We start from the raw sequence: 22,773 nt of genomic DNA, 5'->3' as shown, positions 1-22,773 counted from the left end.
TCTCAGCATCCGTATGGCTTGCAAATTGTAGAAGCCTCGGAGGTGTAACCAGAGAAGGTTCCCATTGTTTTCATTCTGGTGGGATATGTTATATGCCATTAGAGTGAAAACTTAGTCTTTTTAAAAAGTGGTCATTTTTGCACAATATTTACTTTTTTAACCGCTGAGATAAATTACGTTTTAATGACGGTCTCTAGGGTTTTTTCTTCGAAGCTGAACGACAAATCTTTCACTTAAGGCTTACTAAATTAAATTTTACACTCTATGTATTTAAATAATTATATATAAAATGTAAAAATCAAATTTGCAAATAAATATTTTTTGCGTTTCAAACAAACAATTATTCTATTTAATAGGGAAAGTTACTATATTTTACTGGTGTTGAGCAAAAGAAAAAATTGGTTAAAACATATTTAATAATTTATGAGATATTTAATTTGTTTATCAAATGTTACAATATTCTCAATTGCAAAAACGCGATTGTTACCAAAAGAATATAAAATTGTTTAAAATCTCATTACTTTTATTTTTATATATTTCTTCGATAAGTACTGATAAATTCAAATTTCAATTTAATTCCCCGCTAAAATGACATTTGAAACTTGTTCTAATTTGTTTAAATTTTTTTTTAATAGCGTCGCGGGGATTAAATATTTTGAAATTCTGTTTCAATAATTGAGTTCCTGGGTATTTTTCACTAATTAAGAAATTTTTTTTGTCGTTTTTCTTCTTCTTTTTTTTCCTTATAGTAAAAGATATTGTTTTGATTATAGAGGGGGTTTGATTCTAGAGGGTTCATTATAGAGGGAAATATAAGGATTCAACCAAAATCACTTAAATAAAATATGGCTCCTTATTGAGTTACAGGGTGTATTATTTAAAAATTTAAAAATTATTTTTGCTCAGTATTTTAAAACTGTTCGACGTATCCTTTTCATACTTGGTAGAAAGTGAAAATATATTAAATACAGTTTTCCGGCTTATGCCAGAGGCGCAAAGACAGGGGAAATCAAATGGTTGACCCTTCCCAAATAATACGTCACTGGCGAAATTGCCATTTTAGCACAATTTTTAGATTCTCCAATACTCTTTATGTAAATAACTTACTCTTCACTCGTAACGATAAATTCATTAGTTTTCGAGATATTTGCAGTTAGACATGTAACGGCACAATTATTTTGTATAATATTTTGTGCCGCTTAATTTTTGATTTCAAATATATCGAAAGCTAATGATTTTATCGTTAAGACTGAAGAGTATTTTATTCACTCTTAACGTTAAAATCATTAGTTTTCGAGATATTTGAAACTAAAAATTAAGCGGCACAATATATTAATCAAAATAACTAAATAACTGCGTCGTTACATGTTTAACTTCAAATATCTCGAAAACTAGACTTTATCGTTACGAGTAAACAGGATGTTATTTACATAGAGTATTGGAAAATCTAAAAATTGTGCTAAAATGGCAATTTTTTCAGTGACGTAGGATTTGTCGTACGCCTCTGGTAATAGCCGGAAACTTGTATTTAACAAAATTTCATAGGGTGTATAGTACTTACACTTTCTACCAAGTATGAAAAGGATACGTCGAATAGTTTAAAATACTGAGCAAAAATATTTTATTAAATTTTTTAAATAAAACATCTTATAACTCAATAAGGAGCCACATTTTATTTAAGCTATTTGGGTTAAATCTTAATATTTTGAGGTTTAGGATATACAACTCAAAGATTGGATATTCTTAATGAAACCCCCTCTAAAAGCAAAACTATATCTTTTACTATACGAACAAAAAAGAAGAAGAAAAATCGACAAAAAAAATTGTTAATTAGTGAAAAGTTCCGAGGAATCCGATTATCGCAACAGCATTTCAAAATCTTTAATCCTCGCGACGTTATTAAAAAACAATTTATAAACAAATTCGAACAATTTTCATTTTAGAGGGGAGTTAAATTGAAATGTGAATTTTTTAATACATTTATCGAAAACATACATAAAAATAAAAGTAATGCGATTTTAAACAGATTTATATTCTTTTGGTAACAAGCGCGTTTTTTGCAATTGAAAATATAGTAATATTTAATAAAGAATTTAAATATCTCATAAATTATTAAATATTTCTTAACCAATTTTTTTTTGTCTAATACTGGTAAAATAGCGCAACTTCTTTTATTAAATAAAATAATTTATAATGCTCATATAAAACGCAAATAATATTTTTTTGCAAATTTGATTTTTAAATTTTATATATAATTTTTTAAATAAATAGGGGGTCAAATTTAATTTAGTAAGTCTTAGGTAAAATATTTATTCTTCAGCTTTGTAGAAAAAAATCTTAAAGACCTTCATTAAAATGTAGATTACCTCAGCAGTCAAAAAAGTAAATATTGTGCAAAAATGACCCCTTTTTAATTATTGAAACAATGTTCCCCTTGTATGATTTGGATACTTTTTTGAAAATATCTTTTGTATTCACCCAAACTTTGATATAAAATTTATTCCAACCTGTACGGAATTACATTTTGATTTTTTTTTCATTTTATTAGGCTATTTGTTCTCTACAGTAATGACTTTCATAAAAAGGAAACAACAGGATATTGTTGAGTTACGTTCTGGATAACAACTTCGGATGTTTTGTTACTAGGAGCGTGTCGTCTCCTTCGGTCTGATTCAATTATTCCCCCAGGTTGTCTTTTTTCTAAAGCAGTTATACCAACTGAATTTGAAATTGCCAGCGTATTTAAAAACATAGTTTTACATACTTTAATGTCTACACTATTAACCAAAAACTTACAAATCAGCGACTTCGTTTTGGTTTTGTGACGTTTCGTCTCATTGTTGCTGTGGGTTTAGTTTCGACGCAAGAGACAATAAATTGATATTATAATCATATCGACATAATAAAATTGATATTATAATCAGCCGTAGCGCTCTAATAGTGATTAAAAATAGTGAGCCTATCACTGTGTGTAAATTTCAATACCATGACAAACTTGCCATAATTGCTACTTACACCGATCATATTTCTAAACACAATGAATCGCATGTTATAGCTAGAGGAAGAGTACACCAAAGGAAATCTGACAATCTTAATTGGAAGACAACACCAAGTACTGTTGGTGATATGTTCCTCTTTAGAAGTTAATAAATAGTGTAATATACCCTCTAGAATAATGCGTTTATATTAGAGCTAGGATATAGTGGATTATATATTTAGAAAGAGAATTTAAAATTACTTAACACTATGCCAAGCTCTCAATATTACACTAAAATGGCATAGTGTAGTTTACCTCCGACACACAGAGTTATAACAATTTTTTTAATGGTAGGAGGTAGGATCCCACACCAATTCGGCCCAGGGGACTGCCTTAAATCCGGTGGTACCTTAAGCTAGCATGGCCACATGAGCAAAATCCAACTTAACCTATGCTATAATTTTTTACCAATTTTTCACTAATTTATTACCACCCTAATAATTTTTCACCCCTTAACCCCATTTCAGGAGGGATGTCAGGCTAGCTTAATATTCAAGCTAGAAAAATTCTCGAAAAAACGGCATTGCATAAGCGGAATCCAATTTAACCTATGCAATAATTTTTCACCCATGTTAAACTAATTTATTACCACCCCAATAATTTTTCACCCCTTAACCCCACTTCAGGAGAGATGTCACGCTAGCTTAATATTCAAGCTAGCAAAATTTTCGATAAAACGGCATTGCATGAGCGGAATCCAATTTAACCCATGCAATAACTTTTCACCGATGTTAGACTAATTTATTACTATCCTAATAACTTTTCACCCCTTAACCCCACTTCAGGAGAGATGTCACGCTAGCTTAATACTCAAGTTAGCAAAATTCTCGATAAAACGGCATCGCTGAGCGGAATCCAATTTAACCTATGCAATAATTTTTCACCCATGTTAAACTGATTTATTACCACCCTAATAATTTTTCACCCCTTAACAACACTCCAGGAGAGATGTCACGCTAGCTTAATATTCAAGCTAGCAAAATTCTCGAAAAAACGGCATTGCATGAGCGGAATCCAATTTAATATATGCAATAATTTTTCACCCATGTTAAACTAATTTATTACTACCCTAATAATTTTTTACCCCTTAACGCCACTTCAGGAGAGATGTCACGATAGCTTAATATTCAAGCTAGCAAAATTCTCCAAAAAACGGCATCGCATCAGCGGAATCCAATTTAACCTATGCAATAATTTTTCAACCATGTTAAACTAATTTATATCCACCCTAATAATTTTTCACCTCTTAGCCCCACTCCAGCGGAGATGTTCCACTAGATTAATATTCAAGCCAGCAGAATTCCAAAAAATGGCACCTCGTGCCATGTATTTTTTATAATAAGTATTATTACTGATGAAAGAAATTTTCTTTAACAGCATTGTGTTTTGTAAATAAAATTTAGATTTAAAAAAATTAACTTTTACTACAAAAATTAATTTTTTTTATACAAATATTTATTTATGTTACCACCCACTCAACTGATTTATTCAAACTAGAAAAAAATCAGGCCCGGATTTAAAAAATTAGTTCGTTTTGGTCTTAGAAAAAATTTCACCCTGCATACGCTTTATGAAAACTCTAATATGAATTTTACAAATTAGACAAATAGGCAATTAAAATGGCATATTTATTTTTTCCCCACACGATTACTTAATTTTTTATTAAAAAATCAAATTTGTCAAAATCGGAATTTTAACCCAAAAATGAAAAAGAAAATCACGGTTGAACTAGCTACAACTTTGCTCCATTTTAATATTTTTTTTTCTGAAATTTTTACAGCACATATCTCTTACCATTGTGAAGACTATGAAAATTGTTGTAGACTTTCAGTCTTCTTCTCGTAAAAGTTATGAATTTTTAAAAATAAAAGGTGCAGATTCGTGAATTGCAAAGTTAAATCGCAAAAATTAAGTGAAAAAATTTAAAATTTATCTATTTGTTCACATCTATGTTAAAATATAGTGTCCAAAGAGAAGTGTTATGGGGAGTTTTAGATCTAGACGTGTTATAGAAAAAAATGGTAAAACTTTTAATTTTAAGAAAAACGTTGTTTAATTTTTTTTATTTTTATGGTAAAATTGCGATTTTGACGAATTTGATTTTAAAAAAAAATTAAGTTATAATATAAAATATACTTTACCTTTTAAAAAGTTAAGTAATCGTGTGGGGAAAAAACTAATATGCCATTTTAGTTGCCTATTTGTCTAATCTGTAAAATTAATATTAGAGTTTTCAAAAAGCGAATACAGGGTGAAATATTTTCTAGGACTCAAACGAACTAATTTTTTAAAGCAGGACCTGATTTTTTTCTAGTTTGAATAATCAGTTGATTGGGTGGTAACATAAATTAAATATTTGTTCAAAAAAAAAACTAATTTTTGTAATAAAAGTTAATTTTTTTTAAATCTATGGTTCACTTTACTAAACTTTTAATTCATAGTCAAATTTGATTTTTTTACAAAAATTTAAGTAATCATGTGGGGAAAAAATAAGTATGCCATTTTAATTGCCTATTTGTCTAATTTGTAAAACTCATATTGGAGTTTTCAAAAAGCGTATACAGGGTGAAATTTTTTCTAAGACACAAACGAACTAATTTTTTAAAGCCGGACCTGATTTTTTTCTAGTTTGAATAAATCAGTTGATTAGGTGGTAATAGTGTAACGATTGACCAAAATAAGAGACACATCGATCTGACCGTTCAAATATTATGACGAATACAAATTTCTGTCAAAATGCGAAACTCGCCCTGTATATTATTAAACAATGAGAGCAGACACTTTTTAATGGTCATTTGTTATTACCCATAGGGGCCTCTATACGAGGTAGGAGTATGTACAGTAGGGTGGGTCGTTTTTATACTTTTTTTTAAATTTCAAGACGCCTGTAGTTGAAAAAGTTGCTATTAGTAAAATTATCCCATACAAATTTTTTAAAAAATTGTTCGTCACTATTTGAGCCCCCCGCCAGCCCCTTCAAAAAACAAAAAAAATTAAATCAACAAATTAATTTCCCTGTATTATGAAATAATGCAATATGGTTCTCTTATTACCTAAAAAAATATTTTTAATTTTTAGATATATTTAGGCCCCCGCCAGCCCTTTAAGCTTGTTAAACACGGGGACCTATACTATAATATAATAGTATATTATACAATATCGCTCTCATAGTAATGAGTGAGGCTGCATACATGGAACTAATGCTTCCGTGTATGTAAGCTCACTCATTACTATAGTGAGCGATATGATATAATATAATATATGAACATTATACTATAGCTCCCCGTATGTGACAAGCTTTGGCTAAAAACGATAAAGTACTTTTCCACTTTGGAGCAGGTTTCGCTTATTTTGTGGTTTAAAATATATAAAATAACCTAGAACTCACCACGGGGAGGTAGCTGCCATCGAGTTACATCCCTGCCCACTCATCCACCCAACCATATGAGCAATTTTTAATTTCCTACTTCATGGTCTGATTTGCTATTAAACTTTGGCATGTTGCTTCTAGATGCTATAGTTTACGTATCCAACCATCTCTATTAGTAAACCAGCATAGGGCCAAAGATGTCTCCGTCACTAATTTGACACCTCTTTGACTAGCCTGTGTATGGCAGGATAACTTCCATAAATCTCCTTCTGGATAGCTACCAGTTTTAATAAATTCTTGAATGTCTTCATCAGCCAGATTTTTCGTCATTGACGGCTCCGATTATCTGGACTCTTGCTAATTTATTCAATCAATCTAGGATTCCGCTTCAAAATTATTGAACTTAGCAATTTCCAATTTTCTCGCAGTGTCTTTTCTCGCAGTGTTATTCAAATTTATAAGATTTTATTTCGCTTTCGATCTGCACTTTAATATGCTTTTGTATCCTAATTTTCTTATATGACAACGTGAGTCAAAGATCATCGTTAGTAAAATATTTTCAGGATGGCCATAAAAGCCGTTTCGTTGGATCACAGTGTCAACTACAGCTTTTAGTTCGTCACTTAAATATCTGGAATATTCAATTAGCTTCCAAATGTGAAGAGTTCCAAATATACACACTGGTACAGTTTTTATTAAAAACCAAACCTTAGCATATACTCGCAGAATATACTCTGTTAAAATTTTTAAACTACGCGGCGGATTCTTTACTGCAATGTAAGACCTCAAGATACGATTCGCCGTAGTTAGCCATCTTCCATGAGATAATTTGCCAGGAGGGTTATTCGCTAAATTATTTGGACAGTTTTCGGAAGATATGGCAGTGCACATCTGGTATAAAAAATATTTTTGATTGCTGCTTAGTTCTTTTAAATTTACCTTAGGTAACTCAACTTTGAATTTTTCGTAGCACACAACAGATAATCGCTTATAAGTTTCAATAAGTTTGCCGACAGAACACGAGAATGATAGAGGTCCTGTGGTATTTCCGTCCAGATAGCTAACCAAAAGTGGCAATTCGTTTGTATGTAGTTGACATATTTTCCATTGCAACGTTCGTTTATGACGTCTCGCAATTCCTTGAAGCCCAGTGTTAACGACAGTACCACCGCAGCCAACAGCAGTCAACTCGATTCTCCCTGTTCTTGAATGTGAAGGGTTTGATTGGTTGCGACCAACAAAATAGAGAGCTTGCAGACTAGCGTCATCCTTTACGTTTTTTTTTTTCGTAAATCAAGTCGTTGCCTTTTTCCTTGTCGATCTAATTTAGACTTATCTATTACATATACTTGTCATTTTTGGATATCAATCCAATATCTTCAAGAACTGCACTAGCGATCATTGCTCCTTTTCTACTCGATAATCCAGTTCGGTCTATTGCAGTCAAAGGTAGGCGGTGTAGGTGTAGAGTGCTTAGGGGTATTTGGGGTCCTTCTGGACCTGGACAAATTTACCGGGCGGGTGGTGGGGTTTAAGGTTGTTTAAATTAAATAAGTATTTTTTTTAAGTTCAATTGAAGCTCTTTTTAGTCGTTTGAAGCATCAGGTTTTATTGATGTAAGAATTTAATTTTTAATTTTTTTAATGGTCGGGCGGGGGGGCTAAACATTAAAATAAAAAAAAAATAAAAATATCACGATTCATTCTAGACCATTTGGCAACTTTCTTCACTACAGGCACAAAAAAACTAGAGAACCGACCCACCCTAATGTACAGTTCCTCATGACTCACGCTGTATATAATAATATTAGATTAATATTATATTGAGATTTTAAAACAAGAGTTGCCCGAATTTTGCTAAGAATATCCTAAGTGATTTTTAGACATCATAAGAATGAAACGTTTATTGGTGTTTATCTCGATATGTATACAATCTGACATTTCTTGTTTTTCCCCTGTACTCTATAACTTAGCCTACTCAAGTCAAAATATGAACTACTTAACAGTACAAATTAATAATTAAGCATTTATACATTAGAATGCCAAAATATTTTGCATTCAGCTAACGCGAATGTGTAGCTTGTGGAATGTTTCCCATTCAGTGTGGTTTTGGTTGTAAAATTATGAGGTTGGTTAACATTAAGTAAAAACTTACCAGAGCCCTTTCTTATAGAGTATAGAGGATTCTATACTCTATATATAGCCTGTATAGAGGAATTCCCAACATCTGTGTGCTTATTGAGACTAGTGCTGTAATCTTTCTTCCTTAATTCTTCCTTCTTGTTTATCTATCGACCGATTTTGAATATTGTAGAAAATTTACAATTTACGATGGCCAAATTTCATTGTGGAGGTCGACCATCGATACCTAATAAACTACGTAAGAGGCATCAAAACATTTCAGTTGAAGTCGTATGCACAATATTATTGTTGTCTGAAATAACGAGATCCGCTTATAACAAGGCAATTAGTCCGCCATTTCAGTTCTCGTCATAGAGGGAGTCTACTTTTATAAGAAAAAAATGTCTACAAGGAACATATCAGACTTTGCTATTTTCATGTGTTTGCTCTCTAAAATATTGACAATTTGATAAAGACGTTTTCATAAAATATCTAGTTTGTAATGTTAGAAATTTATCTTTTATTACTATGCACCTCTGCACAAATAAGGTATTCTGTCCCTATTTGTTCGAATATCCGAAAATTTTTTTATGTGACAAATATGACAATGTATATACTGTTTTATGAAATGAAGAAATCATTGCAGCCAAAAGTAGATATTTTTAAGATATTTTGGACCTAAATTTAAATATGGATTTTATGTTTCTCAATCGTTACAAACCTGGGACTTTATCTTCCAAATTTTATTTGATGCGGTCTATATTTAAAGTATATTTAATTTGTTTTTAACTGTCAGTTCATTACATATGCAAATCTTCAAATAGAGGTGTAGGGATACCGTCAAGGACATAAACCATTGTCGTACGGATGTAGTTGAAACCAATCAAGTTTTTTTTAAGATTTAGATTAAAAGGAAGACGCGTTTTTTTATTTAGGCGAAACCTGGTTAAACAAAACTCATACCGTTTCAAAAGCAAAAGTGTGGGTGGATCTTTCTTTATTTCTCCCCTTATACCCTTTCAGGTGTCGGATTTGGGTTTAGTTTAGCTACATATTCACCCATCTCTTCCATTCTTTTCTGTCTTTTGCTATTAGTTTCATTTCTTCTAGCGTTTTCTGTTTAATTTTTCCTGCTTCTACTATTTGCTGTATCCATTTTTTCCTCGGTCTACCATTTTTCTTTTTTGTAATATTCCTTGTTTCGTGAATTTTCCTTGTTAGTCTACTAGGTTTCATTCTCATCAGATGTCCATACCAGTTTAATTGTCTCTTTATTATTTTATTCATTATTGGTTCCTGTTTAGTTATCCCTCTTATTACCTCATTTCTTATTCTATCCCATTTGGTCTTTCCGGCTATAGCTCGTAGATGCCTCATCTCAATTGCAGTTATCCTACTATTATGCTTTTTCTGTAAAGGCCAATTTTCGCTCGTATACAGTATCGTCGATATAACAATCGTATTATATATTTTAATTTTTGTTTCGTGGGACAATTCGTTTTCCTCAGAACTGGCGCCAGTGCGTAGTACAGTTTGTTTGATTTTTTAGTTCTGTTTGTTATTTCGAGGTCTATTTTCCCACCATTGGTAATTATTAGGGAGCGGATTTATATGCAATCAATTTTGAGGAAATATGCGCATATATATGGAGTAAAAAATTACGAAATATGCGCAAGATATGCACAAAAATTCAAAAAAATGCGCATTTCGAGAAACCACAAATTTTCTGTTCTATTCTTTTCTAGTGGGTTCTTTTATAGGGGGGGGGCGGCAATCTTTCAAATAAAATCTTTATTTTTTATATATGCAATTTATTCTCATTTTTTACAAAAACTGATACCAATAGTTACCTATTTAAAATAAAACAACAATATCACTATATAATATATCTTCGATTATAATTCACTACAATGTGTTTTTCCAATTTTTTTACGAGGAAACATTTTGCACTGTCTTCGGCGTTAAATTCTAAAAGCAATTCCTTAATTGCGACAAAATGTTCAGCATAAAAAATTGCAGCTTCCAACCAAGTTCCCCACCAAGTCAGTACTGGTTCGGGATGTAAAGGTACATTAGGTAATTTGTTCCTGTACAACTGGACCCGTAAAGGACCTTTGACGAATACTTTTTTTACGCTACTTATTAGTACATTTACATTAGGGAACTCACCCCTAATATGTTGCGTTAATAATTTTCGTTAAAAAATCGTAAAACTATGGTTAAAGGTGTAAATTCTCTTAACAATAGGGGATTTAACAGAATCACCAGAATTATAGGTACCTACTAAATATAATAAAAGTAAATAAAATTTGGATTCCTCGGTAAACCATCCTTCATCATTTTAACATCCTACAATCATTTTATAATGGCGTAGTATAAGCACTATAAGTACTTTGTGTAAAGATCGGGTATTTTCTAAGAAAAAATGAAAAGGCAGAGAAAGAGCCGTCTCTCTTCAGGTAGTTCTCGAATTAATAAACGGCCTGAGCCGGGAAATATTTTGTGTCGAATTAAAAAATTAAAAAATTTTTTTGGACTTATATGTTTTTAAATAGGCACAGAATATGCATGTTTTTTTAAAAATATGCAAAATTTAGTAAAGTTCTCTAATATGCGAAATATGCATGCAATATGCATTTCGCATAAAATCCGCTCCCTAGTAATTATACTTCCAAGATAATCATATGCGGTAACTATTTTCAGTTGAGTATTTTTGCATTTTATATTTACTTCATTTTCTTCCTTTTCGCCGATGACCATTATTTTACTTTTCTCGATGTTTATTTCCATTTTTAATTTCTCTATTTCTTCTGTCCATATGTTTATAAGTTTTTGCATTTTTATCACGGAATCTGCTATAAGGCATACAATAAAGCTTCTATTTTTATTGGCTGTAATATTTGGTATCCTATTGTTGTCTGTATTTGGTTCGTTCTTTCTCGAGTATTTCTAGTCAATTCATTCACGATTATTATAAATACTAGCGGACTAAGACTGTCTCCTTGTTTGATACCTCTTTTCCAATTGAATTCTTCAGATCTTTCTCCTGCTACCTGTACACGTCATTTTACTACTCTGTATATACTTTCAATTATTTTTATCAATGTAATTGGTACTTTCATGTTCTGCAAGCATTTTCATATAATTTTCCTTTCTATAGAGTCGAATGCTGCCCTTAGATAAATGAATGCAAGAATGAGCTTTCCTCCCGAATCAATACTTCTTTCTAATATATTTCTAATGATGTAAATGTTATCGTTTCTCTCTCTTTCTGGTCTAAACGCTGCTTGTTCTTCTCCCAGTTCTTTTTCTACCTCTTGTCTTAGCCTCTTCTCTACTATTTTCGTGTATATTTTAAAACATACCGATGATAAACATATTTATTGTTTTATAATTTTTGCAGTTGACGTGTTCTCTCTTTTTGTATATTGGCACTATAAGGTTACCTTGCCAGTCTTTTGGGATTTGCTGCTTTTCCCATGCCTCTTTGTATAATTTCAACAACCAGTTTATCCCTTCTTCTCCCCTGTACTTGACCATTCCCGGGTCTATGTCATCATCCCCTCCAGCTTTACCTATTTTTACGTTTGACAGTTCCTGTATTACTTCTTCTCTACTTATTTGTTCTCATTCTTTGTTCTGGTTATCTTGATATGTTTCTTTTCTATCACCTATTGTTTCATTTCTAAATTTGTTTTCATAGTATTCTTTCCATACTTTAGCTATCTGTTCTGGATTTGTTTGGATTTGGTTTTTTGTATCCCTTACGGCTGTTATTTCTTTATGTTTTCCTTTCTTCATATGTCTGATTGTTGTCCAGAAGCTTCTATTGTTTGTTACATAGTTTTCCTGTAATTCTTCTCCAAACTCTTCCCACGTCTTTGTTTTTGCTTGTCTTATGGTGTTTTTCGCTGATCGTCTCAGCCTTTTGTATTCTTCTTTATCTTCTTCCAGCTCGGTTTCAATGTATTTTTTCATGCTATTTTCTTTTTCCTCACTGCTGTTTTAACTTCATTGTTCCACCATCTAGTTCTTTTATGGTGTTTGTTATGTTTTCTGATTCAGACTTCATGACTACTTTGAAGGCGTTCCATCTTTCCTCCAGTGTCCATGCCTCTTTTTGGTTTTCTAGTTGTCTTAATCTTAGAATAGAATAGAATAGAAATATGCTTTATTGTCATGAAAAATTGTACAATTTTATCGACAAAGCTTACAAAAGTCAAGAAAACAAAACAATAACAATCCAATATACTAAAATTACATTAATCGTCAACATATTTAAAATCATAATAACAATTAGGCCAATCAAGTTAGGTTTTTTCTAAACATAACGGAAAAGACGAGGTTTGACAGTTGAAACGTGTAGTATGAGATATTACAAAAAGACTACCATCTTGGGATTCATCAATTTTTTAGTGGAACATTTTTTAAATAAACAATCAAAACGTCAAACTTAGTTTTTTGCTCATAACTTAAAAACTTGTTTCTTTAGAAATTTGACGTCCGCAGATAACTTTTTTAGAAAAAAAAGATACATCGAATGAGATACGCTAAATAAAAATCGGTTAATAAACAAAAAAGTTATTGCAAAACGGAAGACAAAATCACTATTTTTGAATATTGTTAATAACAATTTTATTGTTTATTAGAATATGTTTTAATATAACCAAAATTGAGGGCATTATGGTGTTTGAATGGTGTGCAAAAAATGGTTCAGATCTGTTAAATAGTTTTCGCAAAATTTAATTTGTTATAAAATGTTTTTAAAAACAAGCTAATTTCTGAGGCTGGTCCAGTTAATATGGCTGAATGTATCTCAATAATCCGGGGCTCATTTCCTTCGTTAAGATGTATACTAACAGCGTATAAAAGTAAAAAAAATTACATATACGTACACAAAATTATTTGTTAATAAATAGCAGATTTTAAGCGTAAAACAATTACAATAATTTCGTATAAATTAGATCAAATTAAATGGCAATAAAAAATACGGAAAGCTGGTTAAAATACACAACTTGTAAAAAAAAATTTAGGTCGTACGACCCTTGGGGTCTGAGATAGCCCCTTTTTTTTGAAAAAATCACTGTTACGTTAATTAACAACACTAAGATCTGAAATTAACCAATATTTTATAAGAAAAGTCAAAGTTTTTAACAAAGTTTTTAGCAAGAAAAAATGTTAAAAATTGTTTAAACAGTAGTGTTATAAACAAAAAGGATTTTGCGTTCCGACTAAAGTAAAAAATAGCGGGTGTAGTCGACTGACTGAATAGTGGGCGCGGTTGGCGACCGGCAGCAACTCCTAAAATTACGTTATACCGACCACAAAAATCAACTTTAAAGTGAGTAACAAATTTTCGTCATTACTTATGTTTTCGAGGTCTCCGAATCCGAATATGGAGTTTATTTTTTCTAGAATTAGTGGAACATGTTCAAAAATCAAATTTTATGCCAAAATGCGATAAATCAATTTTGATGATTTTTCAGTTTTAACTCACTGTATTTTTGGTCGCTGTAAATATTTCCTTTTGAAAATTTTACTGTGTTACCTTTGAAGCATTTATATAACAATGAGATTTGTCCAAAATGATTAAACACATTAAAAGAGAAGTTGTTAATTTTTAAAGTCGTCAGATTTCGTTAGTTTCATGCTTACTTAAAAAAGTTGAGTGACAAACTTTTTAGTTTATAATTTTAACTAACACAGAAATAAAATATAATTCATGAAGAAGTTTTCCAAAAAAATTTAATTTAAAATATGCAATAGGAAAAATGTTATGTGACTTTATAGACGAGCGGCACACTGGCACACCCCAAAAAAAGCTTATTTCTCAAGATGCTGATACTAATTTTGGTAATAGGTACTTTATATTTTTGATGGTGCTGAAAACGAAAATTAGGGTTGTTTTGAATTTTACGTGGGGGAACATTATCAAAATCGCAACTTTACCCTAAAAATAAAAATCACGTTTTTTGCGTTTAACTTGCTACAACTCAGTTCCATTGTAATATTTTTTTCTGAAATTTTTATAGTATATATTTCTCGCCATTCTGAAGACAATGGGTCCTGCTTCAATATTTCTGTCTTGCTATAAAGAAAGTTATAAATTGTTTGAAGTAAAAGGTGCAGATTCTTGAACTGCAAAGTTTAATCGCAAAAGTTGAGTGACAAAATTTGAAATTTAGCTGTTCAATTAATTTTATGTTAAAATCTAGAGTACAGAGAACAAAATGTTTTATAGAAAAAAGGTGTTGTAACTTTTAATTTTAAGAAAAACGTGATTTCATTTTTTTTATTTTTAGGGTAAAATTTCGATTTTGACAATGTTTCCCCATCTAAAATTCAAAATAAAACTCATTTTCGTTTTCAGCACCATCAAAAACATAAAGTAAGACAAAAATTAGCCATTCACCACAGTGTGGTTGATATCTCGAGAAATAAGCGTTTTTTTTGGGGAGTACCACTCGTCTATAAGGTCGCGTAACTTTTTTCTGTTGCATATTTTGACTTGAAATTTTCCAGAAAACTTCTTCAGGACCTATGTTTTAATGCTGCGTTGATTAAAATTATAAACTAAACAGTTTGTCACCCAACTTTTATAAGTTAACAGAAAACTAATGAAAAAATTGTATAAACAATTTTCCGGCCGCGGTAGCTCTTGGTACCCTTTGGATTTGTTATAAGGAACTTTTTTTTGAGTAAGTTTGTGCAAAAAATAAGAATCGGAATAATTTACCTAACAGGGTCGACTATACAGCCTGGACTACACACGGATTCAAAATAGAGAATAAAAAATGGCCTATACTTACCAATCGGATTCTACTGTACCAAGTTTACTATTTTTTTTTTATCTATGGTACCACATTAAAATAATAATGTTTATGTTATTTTCATTGCAAAATTATCCAAAAAAAGCAGCTAATGGGATGTATAAACCTTTTTTAAGTGGCCTTTTTATTGTCATTTTTTAAATTTATTTATTTAAAATATAATTTTACTAAATAAATGGGCAAGATAATAATATTCATAAAATGCAAGTTTCTACCAAAATATATAAATATAATATTAAGCTTCAAATCCGGTATACTGTCAATGTTAAAAAAGGGCTGCACCGGTCTAGCGCTAGCGAATGGTAGTCCGCGAATTTATTCTCATTCGGCTACGCCCATTATTTTTTTTACTTTAGTCGCAACGCAAAATACTTTTTGTTTATAACACTACCGTTTAACAATTTTTAACATTTTTTCTTGCTAAAAACTTTGTTAAAAACTTTGACTTTTCTTATAAAATATTGGTTAATTTCAAATCTTAGTGTTGTTAATTAACGTAACAGTGATTTTTTTCAAAAAAAGGGGCATTTTTTCAAAACAACCCTAATTTTCGTTTTCAGCACCATCAAAAATATAAAGTATTACCAAAATTAATATCAGTATCTCGAGAAATAAGCTTTTTTTGGGGTGTGCCAGTGTGCCGCTCGTCTATAAAGTCACATAACATTTTTCCTATTGCATATTTTGAATTAAATTTTTTTGGAAAACTTCTTCATGAATTATATTTTATTTCTGTGTTAGTTAAAATTATAAACTTAAAAGTTTGTCACTCAACTTTTTTAAGTAAGCATGAAACTAACGAAATCTGACGACAAAATGTTTAAAAATTAACAACTTCTCTTTTAATGTGTTTAATCATTTTGGACAAATCTCATTGTTATCTAAATGCTTCAAAGATAGCACAGTAAAATTTTCAAAAGGAAATATTTACAGCGACCAAAAATACAGTGAGTTAAAATTGAAAAATCATCAAAATTGATTTATCGCATTTTGGCATAAAATTTGATTTTTGAACATGTTCCACTAATTCTAGAAAAAAATAAACTCCATATTCGGATTCGGAGACCTCGAAAAAATAAGGAATGACGAAAATATGTTATTCACTTTAAAGTTGATTTTTGTGGTCGGTATAACGTAATTTTAGGAGTTGCTGCCGGTCGTCAACCGCGTGCACTATTCAGTCAGTCGACTACGCCCGCTATTTTTTACTTTAGTTGGAACGCAAAATACTTTTTGTTTTTAACACTACTGTTTAAACAATTTTTAACATTTTTTCTGGCTAATAACTTTGTTAAAAACTTTGACTTTTCTTATAAAATATTGGTTAATTTCAGATCTTAGTGTTGTTAATTAACGTAACAGTGATCTTTTCAAAAAAAAGGGGCTATCTCAGACCCCAAGGGTCGTACGACCTAAAATTTTTTTTTAGAAGTTGTGTATTTTAACCAGCTTTTCGTATTTTTTATTGCCATTTAATTTGATTTAATATGTACGAAATTATTGTAATTGTTTATAAGCTTAAAAACTGCTATTTATTAACAAATAATTTTGTGTACGTATATGTCATTTTTTTTTACTTTTTTTTTTCATAGGCTGTTAGTATACATCTTAACGAAGGAAATTAGCTCCGGATTATTGAGATACATTCAGCTATATTAACTGGACCAGCCTCAGAAATTAGCTCCTTTTTCAAAAAAATTTATAAACAAATTCAATTTTGCGAAAACTATTAAACAGATCTGGACCATTTTTTGCACACCATTCAAACACCATAATGCCCTGAAGTTTAGGTATATTTAAACATATTCTAATAAACAATAAAATTGTTATTAACAATATTAAAAAACAATGTTTTTGTCGTCTGTTTTGCAATAACTTTTTTGTTTATTAACCGATTTTCATTTCTTTTATAATCTCATTCGATGTATCTTTTTATTCTAAAAAAAGTTACCTGTGAACGTCAAATCTCTAAATAAACAAGTTTTTAAGTTATGAGCACAAAACTAAGTTTGACGTTTTGATTGTTTATTTAAAAATTGTTCCACTAAAAAATTGATGAATCCCAAGATGGTAGCCCTTTTTTAATATCTCATACTACACATTTCAACTGTCAAACCTCGTCTTTTCAATTATGTCGAAAAACGGCTTATTTTTTACTAATTTGATTGGTCTAAATAATGAAGTTAAACACAAATAATCAATTGCAAAATTTAAAATAAATTGCAAATGCATACTCTACTTAGTAATTAATAAAAAAAGTTTTAAAATTTAAGCTGCTGCATGTGACACCCAAATATAGATAAAAAAAATAATAAAAATACTACTTGTGCAAAGGGTACTGTAATTTCTTAGTTATTGATTAAGAAAATCTTCTACTGAATAATATGGTCTTTCAGATAGGTAGGCTTTTGTCAGTTTACGGAATTTGGGGAAAGATGCTGCAGATTTAAGTTGTAGAGGAAGATGGTTGTAAAGTTTTTTTGCGGAGTATATTATAGATTTCTTTACTAACTCCGAGGACGGGGTTGGCAATTAGACGTTAAACGTAGAATTTCCCGTGAAGTAGTCATGGTTAGGTCTTGGTGGAAAGACATGTAGATGTTTACCAATTAAGCAAACAGTTTCTAAAATATACAAAGATGGAAGGATTAAAATTCCGTGATCTTTGAAATAACTTCTGCAATGTGTTGTTCTTCTGAGGCCAAACAGATATCTTATTGCTCTTTTTTGTAATTTGAAAATATCATCGAATTGGGCAGCTGTACCAGAACCCCAAAAAGGAAGACCATAACGAAGATGTGACTCGAACAAAGAAAAAGATGTTATTTTGGAAGATGCTAGATTGAGTTCATTCGAAACAGATCTTATAGCACAGCAAGCTGAAGATAGTTTCTTTCTTAACAAATAGATATGGAGGGACCATTTAAGGTTGCCGTCTAAAAAATATCAAGAAATTTTACAGAATCAACCGTACTGATCTGGCTGTTATTAAGAGGTAAGGGTTGAAGAGCTCCTTTATAAGACAATGCTACTGTTTTTTCTACGTTAAATGAGAGTAAATTAAAGTCAGACCAGGTTTTAATTATAAGTAGATCAGAAGTTATAGTAGCATGAAGAGTTGCAATGTTTGAGTTGCTCCAAATGATACTGGTATCATCAGCAAAAAGAAACATTTTTCCATCGATTTTTAAACTAGTGATGACATTAATAAATATAAGGAAAAGTAGAGGACCCAATACTGAACCTTAAGGTACCCCACATACCATGTTTTTGAGACTAGAGTCTGTATCATTTGTACTAACCTGTTGTTTCCTATCATCCAAGTAAGATTGGAACCAATATAAAGAAATAACTCGAATTCCGTAGAAATTTAGTTTTTTTATCAAAATTTTGTGATTTACACAATCAAAAGCTTTGCGTAGTCACAAAAAACGGTGCAGTGTGAAGATTATTGTTCAGTGCTTGATAAACCTCATGTAGTACAGAAAACGTGGCATCAGTGATGCATTTATTATTTAACCTTCCGATGACCAACCTTTTTTTGTTACACGGATGACCAAGGGGGGAAAATGACCCCAGGTCAAAAATGTCAAAAATGACAATTAACAAAAAATGAAGTTTTTTTTTATTTTATTTTTTTTTTAATTTTTTTATGGCATGAACTTTATGTCATTCAGCCAGTCACAACATCAGTATTAGTGTCATGTGTAGTGTGTATGTTGAGTAAGTGTCATGTTACTTTGCAAAGTCGACGTCATTAGCGTAAAACTACTTGGAATTACACATAATAGACGGTATTTTAATAAACATCAACTTCAGAATATATTTTTTATTCGTAAAATATACAGAATTTTTTTTATTTCAAAATATGAGGATATCTAGAATGATATTAAAGTCAAATAAAAAAATATTGAGTTAAAAATTGAAAATACTTTGGAATTTATTAAAGAAAAACATACGCTGGGGTCACAATTTCCCCCGCTTGGTCATCCGAAGGTTAAAAAGCCGAACTGATTTTGTGATAAAATGTTGTTTTCAACTAGAAAGGACACAAGTCGGGCTTTTATGAGTCTCTCAATAATTTTTGAGGGTACCGGTAGTAGTGCAATAAGTCTATAATTGCAGGTATTAAATATTTCACCACCCTTATGAAGAGGAATAATGATGGCTGTCTTCAGGCACTCTGGAAATTTACCTTTCTCAAAAGAATCATTAATTAGTGAGATGAGGACTTCTAACACATTTTCTGGAAGATTAGAAAAATTTTTTATCGATAGACCATCAGTACTACAGGAAGATTTGCTTTTGATACTATTGATTGTTATGATCAGTTCAGATTTATTGACTGGTTTTATAAAGAATGAATTCGAGACCTTTCTTGAATTAGGGATAGAGGAAATGGGATCTTGTTGTGGCAAAATAGTTGGTGTAATATGTTTACTCACATTAACAAAGTATTCATTTAGATTTTCAGGGTCTGGAAGGGAAACTGTTTGAGCAGTGTGGGTTTTATTTTGAAGATCGTTTATTATGGACCAAGTTTCTTTTGCAACACTTTTAGAGCTTCCCAGACGGTTTTGGTAGTAGACTTTTTTAGCTGATTTTATAAATTTAAGATAGGTTGCCCTGTACTTGGTGATATATTCAGTGATAGAGATGTTGGTAGTTTTCTTGATATAGAGAAGAGAACGCATATTCTTGGAAGATATTCGGATACCTTTAGTGGTCTAGGGTTTGCGATGTTTTGGATTAATTTCAATTAAAGGAATGCATTATTGAAGATACAGACAAGCTTATCTAAAAAATCACTGAAATTATTATCCACGTCCATAGCAGGAAAGCGCCACTCAGAAGTTAAGCATAAATTTTGGAACTTACGAAAGTTCCGAATGTAAAAAATCCTGCCTAAACGTCGGGTTTTCGAGGAGGTTTTGCTGAAGATACTAAACTTCGTATAAACTGCTTCATGATCAGATAGTCCAGCATTAATAATTGTAGAGTGGACATCAAGGGGTGAGAAATCCGAGACAGTACAATCAATTATGGTAGATGAAGTTTTTGTAATCCTTGTAGGAGAATCAACGTGCATTGTTAGACCATACGATTCAAATATGTTGACCAAGGATATTTGTGTAGCACAAGCAGCAGCATAATCAATGTTAAATTCCCCGCATAAAATGTTTCTAGTTTTATGGGGCAGGTCATCCAACAAATTTAGCAGGTTCTGAAAAAATAGTTCCACGGAAGAGTCAGGTGATCTATAAATGCAAATAATATAAAGATTAATATTCTTATTGTAAACTAAGGAAAACTCAAAGAAGGCTTCACTTAACAAAAAGTCATATTTTGTTACCAAAGAAAAATCATTACTCGTAGACAGAATTAGTGTCCCCCCATAAGCTGAGCTTGTACGATAATACCTAGCAATTGTGGTGTATTTATCTACAAAGAAAGGCTCGTTGACTTCAAGCCAGTGCTCTGTAACCGCAACTACAGGGGGAAATTCTAATTCTTCTAGGAACAAAAATAATTCATCAGTTTTGTATCTTATAGAACGAGTATTAATCAGGACCATGCTAAAGTTGGTATCACTAAAAGAATTTGAGGATTCTAGTCCCTCAGAACACGTCGTGATGTTTAAAAATTTCGTTTTGGAGAGGCAAAATCTTCTATTTGTTTCTTCCTTGTAATGTTCTCGCACCTGTTCTAATTTGAGCTTATTTACTTTTACTCTTTGGTCATCTTTTCTTTCCACCTCCTTTATTTTTTCATCCTCGAGTTTTGCAGTAACCGTGCTGTGCTCTGTAGCTAGTTCCGGTTCCTTTTCAGTTAAGACGTTATGTATTTTTTCTTCTAGGTTTCTCGTATAAACTATGTAATCTATCAAACTTTTCGCTCTTCTCTCTTCCGCCACGAACGCATATTTTTCTTCCATGTTTTGGTTTGTAAATGTATTTCCTATTAGTGGGTCATTTGCTTGGCAGAAGTCTAGCATTTTGACACCATTCCTGTTCAAACATTCCTCTCCGTATTTTCCAATGCATCCTAATCCTTTGTTGACATCCTTGCCCACCCTTGAATTCCAATCTCCTAAAATTATGATTTTCTCTCTCGATTCTCTTAATTTGTCTAGTGCTGTTTGGAGTTCATTGTAGAATTCTGTCATCGTTTCTTCATCTCTGCCTTCAGTTGGTCCATACCTATAATTGTATGAATCTCATTTTGTCTTTTAGGTAAATTTGGATTTTTATAATTCTAGATGATGATGTTTCATAGTGTGTTATTCTTGGTTCTAACCTCTTATTTACTATTATACCAACTCCTTCCTTTGCTCTTTGTCCCTGCGGTACTCCTGAATAATAAAGACTATATTCTTCATTTAGATTTATGTGCCCAACTCCTACCTTTTTTGTTTCGCCTCTTCCCGTTATTTGGATACCCATTTTTTCCATTTATTCAGTTATTTCTATTTCCTTTCCATTTAGAGAGGTCACGTTCCATGTTGCTATTCCTATTTGTTCTGATTCGTCATTTACAAAATTAGTATTTGAATTTTCATTATTGTTATTACTACTACTACTACTACTGTTTACACTACCTATACTACCAATATTTCCACCACCCATCCAATATGTGTGGGTAGATAAAATTACAATTACGAGATTACAAATTCTCGATAAGCTTTTATAGAAGGATATTCTACTGATTTAAATGCTCCAGCAGGAAAGGGTCGAAGAATAATAATCAGATATTGGTAGCGAACATGTTGTTGCGGATAATGGTTTATTTGAGTTTGTTTCAAGGGGTGACTTTCACCCCCCAAATAAAGGCATCCCTGGACTTAATCCAAAAGTTAAGTAGAGAATAAGAAGAACCTAAATCCAAATTTTAAAGCAAATACTACCACGTCGTGAAGAGGGAAATGCTACTTCAAAACGGTCATTTACTGGCCTATAAGTAGGTACAAACAAGAATATAAGCAATAAGCATACCATTTTAATTTTAGTAAGAAAATCACTTTTTCACAAAAAGAAAAAGTTTAGTCATTAAGATTGTTTTGTCAACGACGTCAAAGATATCGATGAACGAATCACGTCGCTAAATTGGGCAGGACACGTCACGCCAGCTGATCAAACAATTGATGGACAAAACGTAATGTCGACTGGGGTCCCCGACAAGAAGTACTACGGAAGAGAGAACGACCACCAACCAGATGGACCGACGATGGAACGTCGAAGGATGGACGAAGGCAGAGACAGATAGAAAGAACTGAGATCTATGTGCAGCAGTGGATGCGTACAGGTTCTCGATGATGAAAGCAACGACAAATAGAATTACTCTTAGAAAATCAAGATTCTAATAGATAAATCCAAAAAGTGAATTTAATCACATGAGAACTATATGGTATAAGACATT

The 22,773-nt window shown here is 31.5% G+C and overlaps 1 protein-coding gene across 1 annotated transcript in view; it reads left to right on the top strand.

Moving 5' to 3' along the window:
* LOC114336885 (glutamate receptor 1) overlaps positions 1-22,773 on the top strand; it is a 726,710-nt gene that overhangs the window by 624,162 nt on the left and 79,775 nt on the right. The window lies entirely within an intron of this gene.

The sequence above is a fragment of the Diabrotica virgifera genome, chromosome 7, assembly GCF_917563875.1.
Source record: "Diabrotica virgifera virgifera chromosome 7, PGI_DIABVI_V3a".
In the NCBI taxonomy this organism is placed as follows: Eukaryota; Metazoa; Arthropoda; class Insecta; order Coleoptera; family Chrysomelidae; genus Diabrotica; species Diabrotica virgifera.
Note: the sequence above shows the minus strand (reverse complement) of the source record. Positions and strands in the feature narration are given on the sequence as shown.